The 11141-nt window shown below is 37.9% G+C and overlaps 1 non-coding gene across 1 annotated transcript; it reads right to left on the reverse strand.

Annotated features, from left to right (window-relative positions):
* Nucleotides 1–8985: 8985 nt before the first annotated feature.
* LOC121830634 (small nucleolar RNA SNORA11) lies at nucleotides 8986–9094 on the reverse strand. The gene has a single exon (XR_006073850.1). It is a non-coding gene; the product is annotated as a small nucleolar RNA SNORA11 (small nucleolar RNA).
* Nucleotides 9095–11141: the final 2047 nt, after the last annotated feature.

Raw genomic sequence — 11141 nt, forward strand, 5'->3', positions numbered from 1 at the left:
GACTAACATCCCAGGTTGTCCTCTGTCCTCCACATATGTGGCATGGAGAGAGGGAGAGAGAGAAAGAGAGAGAGAGAGAGAGAGAGAGAGAGAGAGAGAGAGAGAGAGAGAGAGAGAGAGAGAGAGAAGCAAAATTCATCCTCTGTCTTTATTGTCCTGAATCTCTTCTAGAACATCAATTACTTGGTTTAGTTTCTCTTCAGCTAGAATATGAAGTATTTGAGGCTGGAAGCTAGATCCATTGGTTGAATTCTTTTTGTCTATGTCTCAGTCATTCATTAAATATATCTGTGATGTTTGTATAATTTTTATTCCAAAGTCAGTCAGTCTACAGATACTGCCTGAATATCAGCTAGATGCCAGAGATTTTAATAAGATTGAATCTTATCTTTAAGTAGCTTACATTCAATAGAATATAAGCTTAGTTGCCTCACTTATAAATGAAGACACAGAGGCTTCAAGAGTTTACTGTTCATAGTCTACTAGCTAGTCAGGCCATATGCAGGCCTGAATTTCACTTGACCCCAAGGTTCATGTTCTTACAGTGCAAGGTTAAATTGTACAGCTTGTGGTGTCTTGGGAGTTGTTGCTGTGAGGCTATGTCAGAGTTTGTTTGGAATAAATATGTTTCTAAGTTTAGGGTGGAATAGCAGTGTCAAGGACCTGTTTAAACAAAAGATTCTACCTCTTATATTATGAAATTTTCACCACCCATTTACAATTAGGAAGGGGAAGATAAGAAAGCAGATAGGACACGAAAAGGAAACAGGAGAAGCTTATGGGGGAAGGGTCACAGGATGCTTTGCAACTTTCAACTCCTGAAGCACCTGTCTCTGAGTGCTTGGTATGAGGAGAGCCAGCGTCTCTGGAGCCAGTTTAAGAGTGTTTTGGGAGTTTTTCCTGAAAAAGAAGATGAAGTCACAGGACAAGCTACTAGGAAGAGCCTTGGGAAGTCCAGCTTAAGTGAAAGGCTCCGAGTTTTAAACACCTTAATGGCTTTGTGGTTCTCTCACCTCTGAGAGCATCTGGTGTGTTAAAAGTGTGTGGCAATAGTGAGGGCGCTAAGTACAACATCTGGGTGGAGGGTGACCAAGGTGGAGACAGTCACTTATATGCAGCTATGGGTACTAGGTATGGCAAGGCTAGCTCACAGCCTGTCTGCACAGGGCCTGAGTCTGTTGAGATCTCAGAGCTGTGTCACAGGCAGACTAGCCCAATGGACTGGGACCAGCATGGCAACTCAAGAAAACTGTGTGCACAGTAGCTTGCCCAGCCATTTGTCCCTACCTTGCCTCTGCTGTGTGGACACAGCCATGGGCCTATGTAAGGATACACAGGGGAAGGAAATTGTTCTGGGAAGAGCCTGGGATTCCCAGACTTTCCCTCCTTAATTCGTAATTGTCCCTGTCATTAAAGATTGCCATAAAATGTGCTGTCCAAGATCCCAAAGATAAAGCCCTCTTTAGATTACTCGTGAACGATCTCTCCAACCCTTCTGACCAAAATAAGTCCCCTATTTTCTCTCCACTCCTCTCCGAGGCCTCCTATTATCTCCCCCCTTTTCCTAAGCCTCCTATTACCTTCCTTCCCACTCTCCCAAGCTATCTATTCTCTTCCTCTCCCCTATTCTCTCTTTCCCCTCCTAACTATCCTATTCTCTCCCTCTCCTGCCTTCTATTATTTATCTTTCCATCCCTTTCCTCCTTTCACTCAACATCTCTTTCTCTCCTTTCCTCTCTCTGTATTTAAATCTACAACTATAGTATCTTTTTATTTTCAAACAAATCACACAATATTTTTTTTTTGTAGTAAACCCTAACTTTGTTGCATACTGACTTATCCTTCAATTCTTTTCTACTGGAGTCCCTGAAATGAACTCCTCAGGCTGAGTGCTACAACATGGACTTGCATCTGGTGAAAAGGTAGCTGACAGGCAATGCAAGTTCTCCTAAATTATATAGGAATGTTTAGACCAGCTTCTACAGTGTGTGTGTTTGGGTCTGAGACTGAATCAATATTATCTGCTGCTTCAAAAAAGAAGAACCCCAACTGATTTCAGAGTTTTTTTTTTAATTAATAAATAAAATGATTGCTGGTCTATTCATAATTTTATAAATGTCCAATTTAAATATTCATTGGTTTAGTATTTTGAAAATTCGTGTATCTATATGTTGAAAAAGAATCAGGGGTAATATGGAAGACCACTGTAGAAATGTGTGGAGTGGAGCTGAGAATATTAAAAGATGTTGGGAGCATGAAAGTCCTTACTTCTGTAGATCTCCAGGGAACCCAGGAATGTTAAGCACCCAGGATTGTGCTTTCAAAGGGAAGGACATATGTCTTAGTTAGGGTTTCTATTGCTGTGAAGAGACACCATGACCATGGCAACTCTTGTAAAGGAAAATATTTAATGGTGGTGGCTTGCTTATAGTTTCAGTGGTTCAGTCCATTATCATCATGGTGCAACATGGTGGCATGCTGGCAGACATGGTGCTGGAGAAATAGTTGAGTGTTCTGTGTCTTAATAGACAAGCAGCAGGAAGTGGTCTGAGTGTCACACTGAGTGAAGCTTGAGCAAAGGAGACCTCAAAGCCCACTCCCTTAGTGACACACTTCCTCCAAGAAGGCCATACCTACTCCAACAAAGCCATACCTTCTACTAATGCCACTTCCTATGAGCTTATTGGGCCAATTACATTCAAATTACCACAGTATATGACCCTGAAGGCTGGGAATTAGAGGTGACTAATAGCCTGGTGATCTGCATTATCTGTAGGTCCAGGCTATATCAAGCTTTCACAACCAGAACTAGAGGTGGCTAATGTCTAATGACTCTTAATAGACCCTTACAAATATCTGTATAGCCAGGGTCTTCCCAAAGCTCCTCCAACCAGGACTGGAGATGGCTAATAGCCCAAATGACTTCAATTCTATCCATATGATGAAGACCAAGCCAGGTCCTTTTCTAGGCTAATACACATAGCCCATCTGTAGGATTCATCTTCTTGGAAGAAACAACGTGTACTCTGAGTTGATTTTTAATGTAATTATGCTTCCTTATGCACTAGGGATTGTATTACACAAGGAAACTACCCCCCCTCAATTATACTGTGTTTAAATATGCTGACAATAAACCATCTGGCATCAGACTCCTGAAATTTGATCCAACCTAAGTCAGGCTGAACTGAGTTTTCATTCTTACCTCTTTTCAGATAATGTCACTGCCTGCCTTGACACTTTCAGGGACACCCTCAATAAAATACTGGTAGAAAAATAAGGAACAATCCCTCCCCTAAAGTATAGACCAATGAGGTGCTTCAATGTTTTAGGGGAAAAAAACAGTACTACAGACTAGGAAAATCACTATGGTAGGGAGTTATTTTTCTTTACTTTACATTTTTTTTAAATATTTTTGTGATAAGTTCTCACTAAGCTGTTCACTCTATCCACAATCCTACTGTCTTACTTAGCCTCTGAATGCTGTAATTATAGGAATAAGCCATTATCACTTGCTTAAAAATCTTGAATTGTTGATGAAATTTGTCATTAACGAAACGAATAGACCTAGAGAGTCATATTTTCAGTAGCTTCTCTTATGCAGTAATGGAGGGAAATTGGGTTGCGCTCAAGATTGAATAGACAAGTGTTTTACACATGGATGATGACCTGTGTTAAAGAGTTGAGAGTTATAGAGGACATAGAGATGTTTTCTGATACAATTACCAAAGGATTCCCAAAATTCCTCATCTGAGACTTAAGCAAAGAACACAGGTAAAGGAGGTCCTGGCAAAGGAGATACACACTGTAGATGACTTTGCTGGGCATTCCCCAGATTCACTTCCTCTTTTCTTACATACATAGCAAGATTAGGGCTCTCAGCTTTTGCAGTTACATGTGTTGACACAATGTGCTCTAAATAAAGCTGGTTAGGAGTAAGTATCCCTTGGGGAATTGCCCAGAAGTACCTTTGATCCAAAGTTAGGTACCTAAGAAAATATGTTTGAAGAAGTGAAGAAAGTTTTGCCTCATTGGGGATTACAAATTGCTCCTGAAAAAATACAAAGAGGAAATTGTATTAATTACTTAGAATATAAGATAGACCAACCAAAAACTAGATCCCAAAAGCAGAGATTGATTGTAGACTTAGTGACTTAAAGATGGACTAGTAAATTTGGCCAACACCCTAAAAGGGGACAAGGCCTTTAATAGTCCAAAAGAATTATCAGCTGAACCTGAGGGGAAAATTGCCTCTAGTAGAAAAGAAAAATATAAGAGGTACACGTGGATCATGTGAATCCAGAACATAATTGCATTCTGGTCATATTACCCTTCAGACACTCACCCACAGGGATTTTGATGCAGAGGGATGATATTACATTGGAATGGATATATTTCTACCATGTAAGCTGAGTAAGAAGTAAATGACTTATGTAGACAAGATCTCCGATTTGATTCTAAAAGGAAAATTAAGACTTAGTTAATTGACAGGAATGGACCTAGCAGAAATTGTAGTACCTTTAAGTAATGAGAAAATTTCCTCTTTATTGAAAGATAATAAATACTGGCAAAGAGCCTGCAGTAACTTTTTGGGAGAGATTAAGAATTATTATCCCCAAAGCCAGAGAATAGAATTCATAAAGAGAACTGAATGGGTCCTTCCTCACACTGTGTGGCAAAAACCAATCTCTGGAGTCCCTACATTCTATACTGATTCAAATAAATTAGGAAAGGCAGGATATAAACCAGGAGAGTTAAGTAAAGTGGTTCAAAGCCCTTACAATTCCATACAAAAGTCAGAACTATATGCCATTCCTCTGGTATTAATGAACTTCACAGAACTTGTCAATATAGTAACTGACTCTCGATATGCAGAGAAAGTTGATTTGCATATTGAAACTGCTGAATTTATTCCTGATAAACAGAATTAACTTCACTATTTATACAGTTACAGGAAATCATATATATATATATATATATATATATATATATATATATATATATATATATATATATATATATATATATAGTGTGTGTGTGTGTGTGTGTGTGTGTGTGTCACATCAGAGCTCATACTGGTCTGCCAAATCCTCTAGCACAAGGTAATGATGAGATTGATAAAATATTAATAGGTAATGTGCTGGAAGCCTCAGAATTTCATAAGAAACACCATGTAAATAGAAAAGGTTTGAAAAAAAACTTTTCCATTGCTTGGCAATAAGCCAAGAAAATTGTAAAACAAAAAGTCCTACTTGTTTCTTCTATAACCAAACTCCATTACCTGTAGGAAGTAATCCTAAAAGTATACAAAAAATAAAATTTTGCAGATTGATATGTTTCGTTTTGCAGAATTTGGAAGATTAAAATATGTACATCATACCATTGACACCTATTCAGGATTTCAATGGGCAACTCCTATGAGTTCTGAAAAGGCTGACTCTGTGATTACACACCTACTAGATGTTGTGGCCATCATGGGAATACCTGTACAAATTAAGACTGACAATGCTCCAGCATATGTTTCAAATAAAATGCAACTGTTTTTTGTTTATTACAATGTAAAGTATGTTACAGGTATACCACACAATCCCACAGGCCAAGCAGTCATAGAAAATCCAACTGAACTAAAGGATATGCTAAATAAACCAAAAGAGGTAACAATGACTCCTGGAAATATATTACATAATGCCTTATTAACCTTGAATTTTCTCAATGCTGATGAGAAAAAGACAACAGTTGTGAAGAGACATTGGATAACCGAAAAAATTCCTGAGCTAAACCAACCTGTTTACTTCAAAGATGTGTTGACTTAGAATGGAAACCAGGACACATTGTACATTGGGGAAGGGGTTTTGCTTTTGTTTCTCCATGAGAAGAAAAGCTATGAATCCCCCAAAAAATAAAAATAAAAATTTGCTTTGAACAGGAGGAACCCCTTGATGAGGAGGAGTAATTGCTAATCCACTGATGTGACAAATATACAAGTTGTAAGAAAAACTCAACAAACAAGGGTTGCAGCAAGATTCTGTTTCTTGTCTTTACAGGATAATAGAAATACCCATCTTCAAGAAATCATAAGGCCTTCTTATGCCACCTAGATGTCTACCACATAAAGAAGGACCTATATACTCTACAGGGCAATATCTCACTGCCTAACATTAATATCTCTTTAACTCTAGAATAGTTGTGATCCCCATCCCCATTTGTAGATCAAGCTGGCTTTGGAGTTGGAACATAGCTTTCTCCTTCTGTAAACCCAAGCATGTTGCTAAAAGAAAAAAAATAGGAGATTCTGTCTCATATCAGAAGAGCCAACTAGCATGGGACAGAAGAAAACCAATAATCTAGGGATCATTCTTTTCAAGATTCTATTTCTATGATTATTCTTGATTTCTCAGAATCCTTCCTCACATGTCATGTTAACTTAAGATTCAAACTTTCCATTTTGATATTAATAATGTTCAAGTTTTCCACAGTGAAAAATAAGTCTTTCTGATAGCAATCTCTGAAGTCTCCAGAAGGAAGATGGGGCCCTACAACAAGACTCTACTCAGTCCAGAAAGATGCCATTGTACCCAATAACATCACTCATTGATCAGCCTTGAATTGGTAGTTCTTCAGGACAGTTCCAAGATGAGATGGTCCATCACACTATACTTCTAGACAGAATCTCAGACGACCTTATCCATTAGTCTGACACTGATGGTAGGCTCTACAGGTAGTCCCATTGAGACATAACTAATAAGCTTCCTTACAGGACCCCATGGAGATACTAAACAGCAGGAAGCAATTCTAAGAAAATGATGACCCTTTCCCAAAGGTTTCATTTTTCTCAGGGTTGTGGATAGATGGTTTTAAGGTTGGGGGTGGAACTATAAAATTTAGACTCAGTATTCTCATTTAGAAAAGAAAAAGGGGAATGGATAGGTATGGTATATTAAGGTAGATTATTGTATCTACTAGTAAATTGATTTAGCAAACTATCAGACTTTGATAATTTGCACTGATAGAGATTCTTGTATATTTGATACAAATATAAACTATTCTTATATTCTTATTTGAGATAACTTGTATATTGGTACAAATACAAAACTATGTTTGTTGTATTGTACATATATTTCTACTCCTGTTTGAAATATTTTATATATTGACACAAATGTAAAATTATATTTGTCATATTGTATGTATGTTTTACCTCTGTTTAGGATATTTTGTATATTGATACATATTAAGGATATTGTCATATTGCATATTGCACTATACATTTCTTCCTCTGTTTAAGACATTGTGTATTGTCACATTATTTTAGGTCATTGTCCTGTACATCTTCTTACAGACTATTTGTCTTATTAATGTTTAGCCTTAGTCCTTAGGTTATTTAGGTAGATAAGACTTACAGAACTATAATCACCCATGCTTGTCATTTCTATAGTTACGTTAGTTAGGTTGTCCAGATTTATGGAAACATATGGCAGATGGGTAGATAATCTTCAAACACTTCATAGACCTAGAGAATATGGCATTCAATTGTTTTCATAACTTGCAATTCTGTTGATGTGAGACACAATCGCTCCTGGCATCACTGATCTGATCCTGAGAAAATGTTGGACTTCTAAGATGTTTCTCTTTGGAAGTTTGTCTTCTTCTTGGCACAAAATGGGCTGCTGGGCAAAGAACTGCCCTTGCCTTGACTGCTGGTAGTATGAACACTGTCCTTTCCAGATGAGTAGGATACAAGGAAAAGCGACTACTGAACCTTGTCAAGACAGGGTAAGATGTTCTTTCAAAATTTATGCTTCTGAAAAATGGTCTGTTAGACACTCTATACCTGTAGCCAAATTGGATGCCCCAACAATGCTGAGAAACTTTAGGTGACTGTCCAGGCTGCCAGCTGTCTCTGTCAAGATTTTCAGAAATTGCTTGCTTGCATTTTCTATTTTCTCAGGTATTATTATGTTCCTTCTCAAGTATTTGATGGAGTTGAAGACTAGATAGTTACAATCTTCTTGTATCTTAGCTAGAACATATTAAGTACTCGAGTTAGAATCTTCAGGATAGGACAGCTATTGGAGTAATCTCTGTAACATGCCATTTACCTATGATCTGGACATTTCTGGACACTTAGCATGTCTTGTTTGATGTTGTCCTTTTTGGTTATAGTTCCATTTTTTGTTTATGTTATTACCCTTTGTTTTTACTGGAAAATACTTGATAATCATTCTTATTGTATTTAGTTTGAATTAAGTTTAGAACCTTCTTATGTAGACAAAAAGAGGAAATGTAGTGGTATTTGCTCTGCCCATAACCTTGGGCTATAGGGCCTGAAGGAGGAGGTGCATCTTGCCATTGTATGTGACCTCTTAAAAGGTAGGGAGAAGGGTTACCAGTCCCTTCTTCCTGCTGACTGTATCCTGGTGTGATCGAACTGCCATGTGGATTCATTCCCAGTCAGATCAGAGGATGACTTCAGTTGTCTACTCTGTTCTGTATTTATAAGTATATTTCTTAAATTTACCCTAATAAATTTCCTTAATGCTCCTTAACCAGACTCCCATGAATTTATCATATTGAACACCCTCAGATACACACATAAAGTTTGTCTCCTTAGTGATTCCAAATCCAGTTAAGTTGATAATGAAGACTGTTCATCACAAGTATACTTCTGGTCAACCTAAGACTCAAACATATCGCCTGTAAGCCATAACATTTGACTTATGATCCTCAAAGGCTCATTGTCATCTCACAATATAAATTGCATTTAATTTGTCTATAAGAGTACCACAAGTCCAGTGTTTAAAACCCAAAAGTATCAAGTCTTTTTTTAAGACTCAAGCCTCTTTCTTTCTTTCTTTCTTTCTTTCTTTCTTTCTTTCTTTCTTTCTTTCTTTCTTTCTTTCTTTCTTCCTTCCTTCCTTCCTTCCTTCCTTTCTCTCTCTCTCTCTCTCTCTCTCTCTCTCTCTCTCTCTCTCTGTCTCTTTCCTTCTTTTCACATGTAGGGGATTTACTTACAGAGAGGACATAGTGCTGTGCCCCTCATTACAGTGGCCCCATATTCTTCTTGGGTATGTTGTAAACAAAAAAGCATTCTTTAGACCCCAAGATTCTGATTTTTTTGTCTTTTTTTCTTTCTTTCTTTCTTTCTTTCTTTTTTTTTTTTTTTGAGACAGGGTTTCTCTGTGTAACACTGGCTTGGAACTCACTCGGTAGACCAGGCTGGGCTTGAACTCACAGAGATCTGCCTGCTTCTGACTACCAAGTACTGGGATTAAAGGTGTGAGCCATCCCATCTGGCCCTTAAGCCCATTTCTTAAATATGGCACTCTAAAAAGAATAAAATAAAAAACCTCAAATAAACAAGCAAAGCTATTTCCCATTCTAAAGTGTATTTCCAATTCTAAAAGAGAGATATCATAGGAAGAGCAGGAAAGACTGGACCAAACAGAACCAAAACTCAACAGGGAAAATTCTACAATGTCTGGCATCTGATGCTCATGATAGACTCATCTGGCCTTGAGAAGCCCTGACTCTCTACATCTGCTGTCTCATCCTACTGGGTCAGTTCCACTCTGTGTCTGCATCTTTCCTTAGTGAATGAACCATGGCTCTGGAATTTTCAACATCCTGGATTCTCTATTGCAACATAGACTTTACTCTGCTAGCTTTATGCAATAATCTCTCAGGACCTACCCTATCACATAGGAATCTGACCCTATCACTCATTGCCTAGCTTTAGTAGCTTTCTGGCACTTTGGTGGGAACCTCCATAATCCCATAACTCTTGTATTTTAATATCTCTAAGAAATATGTCCCAGCCTCAGATGTAGTTTGGCCCTTTCTGGCACAGCTCTTAGGGCCTCTGGGAAAACACTTCCTTAGGTTGTTTTTAGGGGGATTCTCGGATCAGACTCTCTTTTTAAATGAATTTACGTTTTCACAAATTAAGCCTTTCCCTCAGTAATTTTTTCTATTGTCTGAGAGCAGAGCATCATATTTTATTTTAATGGTGCTGATCTCTTTAACAATCAGAGTTGCTTTCTCCACACTCACTTTGCAAATTTATAGTCTCTCATGTTTATTTCCTTATCAGAAAGCACATTTTCATTTTTCTGCTCTCTCTCAGTGTCAACATGATAAATAGTGGTAAATATCAGCCATGCCACAGCTACATTGTCTTGAAATTTCCTCTAGCAAATGAATTATCCCATCACTTTTGCATTAAGCCTAATTTAAACTCTCATCACACAGGCAAAATGCAGTAAGGTTCTTTGCCATAGTGAAATATGGGTGGCTTCCAGCCTAATTCCCAACAGAGTCCATGTTCTCTCAGAAATTTCATGATCCCAGCCTTCAATGTTGGCTTTACTTATAGCACTCTGGTCATCTAGTCTCCCACCAAAATGGCTCATGAAGCTCCAATTACAGCATTATAGGCCTTCTCTACTATGCAACTCCAAATATTCCTCCTCCAAACCAATTCTGAAGGTCTTTGAATGACAAGTAACATGTCAGTGATGACTCCACTCCTAGTACTAATTTCTATATTAGTTTCTTTTCTTGATGCTCATAAAACTGACTGTGATTATTAGTGTTAATTGTCAACTTGAAAAAATCTGGAATTTCCTGGGAGATGAGCCTCTGCGTAGGCCTGTGGGAGATTTTCTTGATGTGGGAAAACTCAACTTAATTGTGGGCAGGACTTAGACTGTATTTGTAGAAAATAGGAATTGATCAGTAGCATGTACACATTCATTGCCCTTCTTCTGACCAGAGAGGTAATGTGACAAGATGCTCATGATGCCTTGACTTCCCAGTCATTATGGATTATATCCTGGAATTGAGTGAAAATAAGTTCTTTTTCCCTTAGGTAGCTTTTGTTAGAATATTTTACCACAGAAACTAAGAGAGAAAGGAAAACTTTACTTTGGCTTAATCCATTAAGGAAGGGAAGACACAGAGATAAGAGCATGAAGGAAGCTCTCTACATTGTGTCCACAGGCAGGAAGCAGAGGAAGAAAAGGCTGTACTCATATCATGTCCTCCTTTCCTTTTTTATTCAGCATAGAACTTTAGCAATGAGATGATGCTCCCCACATTCTATATGTGTTCTCTCCTCCTTAGTTAAGCCTCTCTTACATATTCTCAGA

This window comes from Peromyscus maniculatus, chromosome 6 (genome assembly GCF_049852395.1).
Source record: "Peromyscus maniculatus bairdii isolate BWxNUB_F1_BW_parent chromosome 6, HU_Pman_BW_mat_3.1, whole genome shotgun sequence".
NCBI classification, from domain to species: Eukaryota; Metazoa; Chordata; class Mammalia; order Rodentia; family Cricetidae; genus Peromyscus; species Peromyscus maniculatus.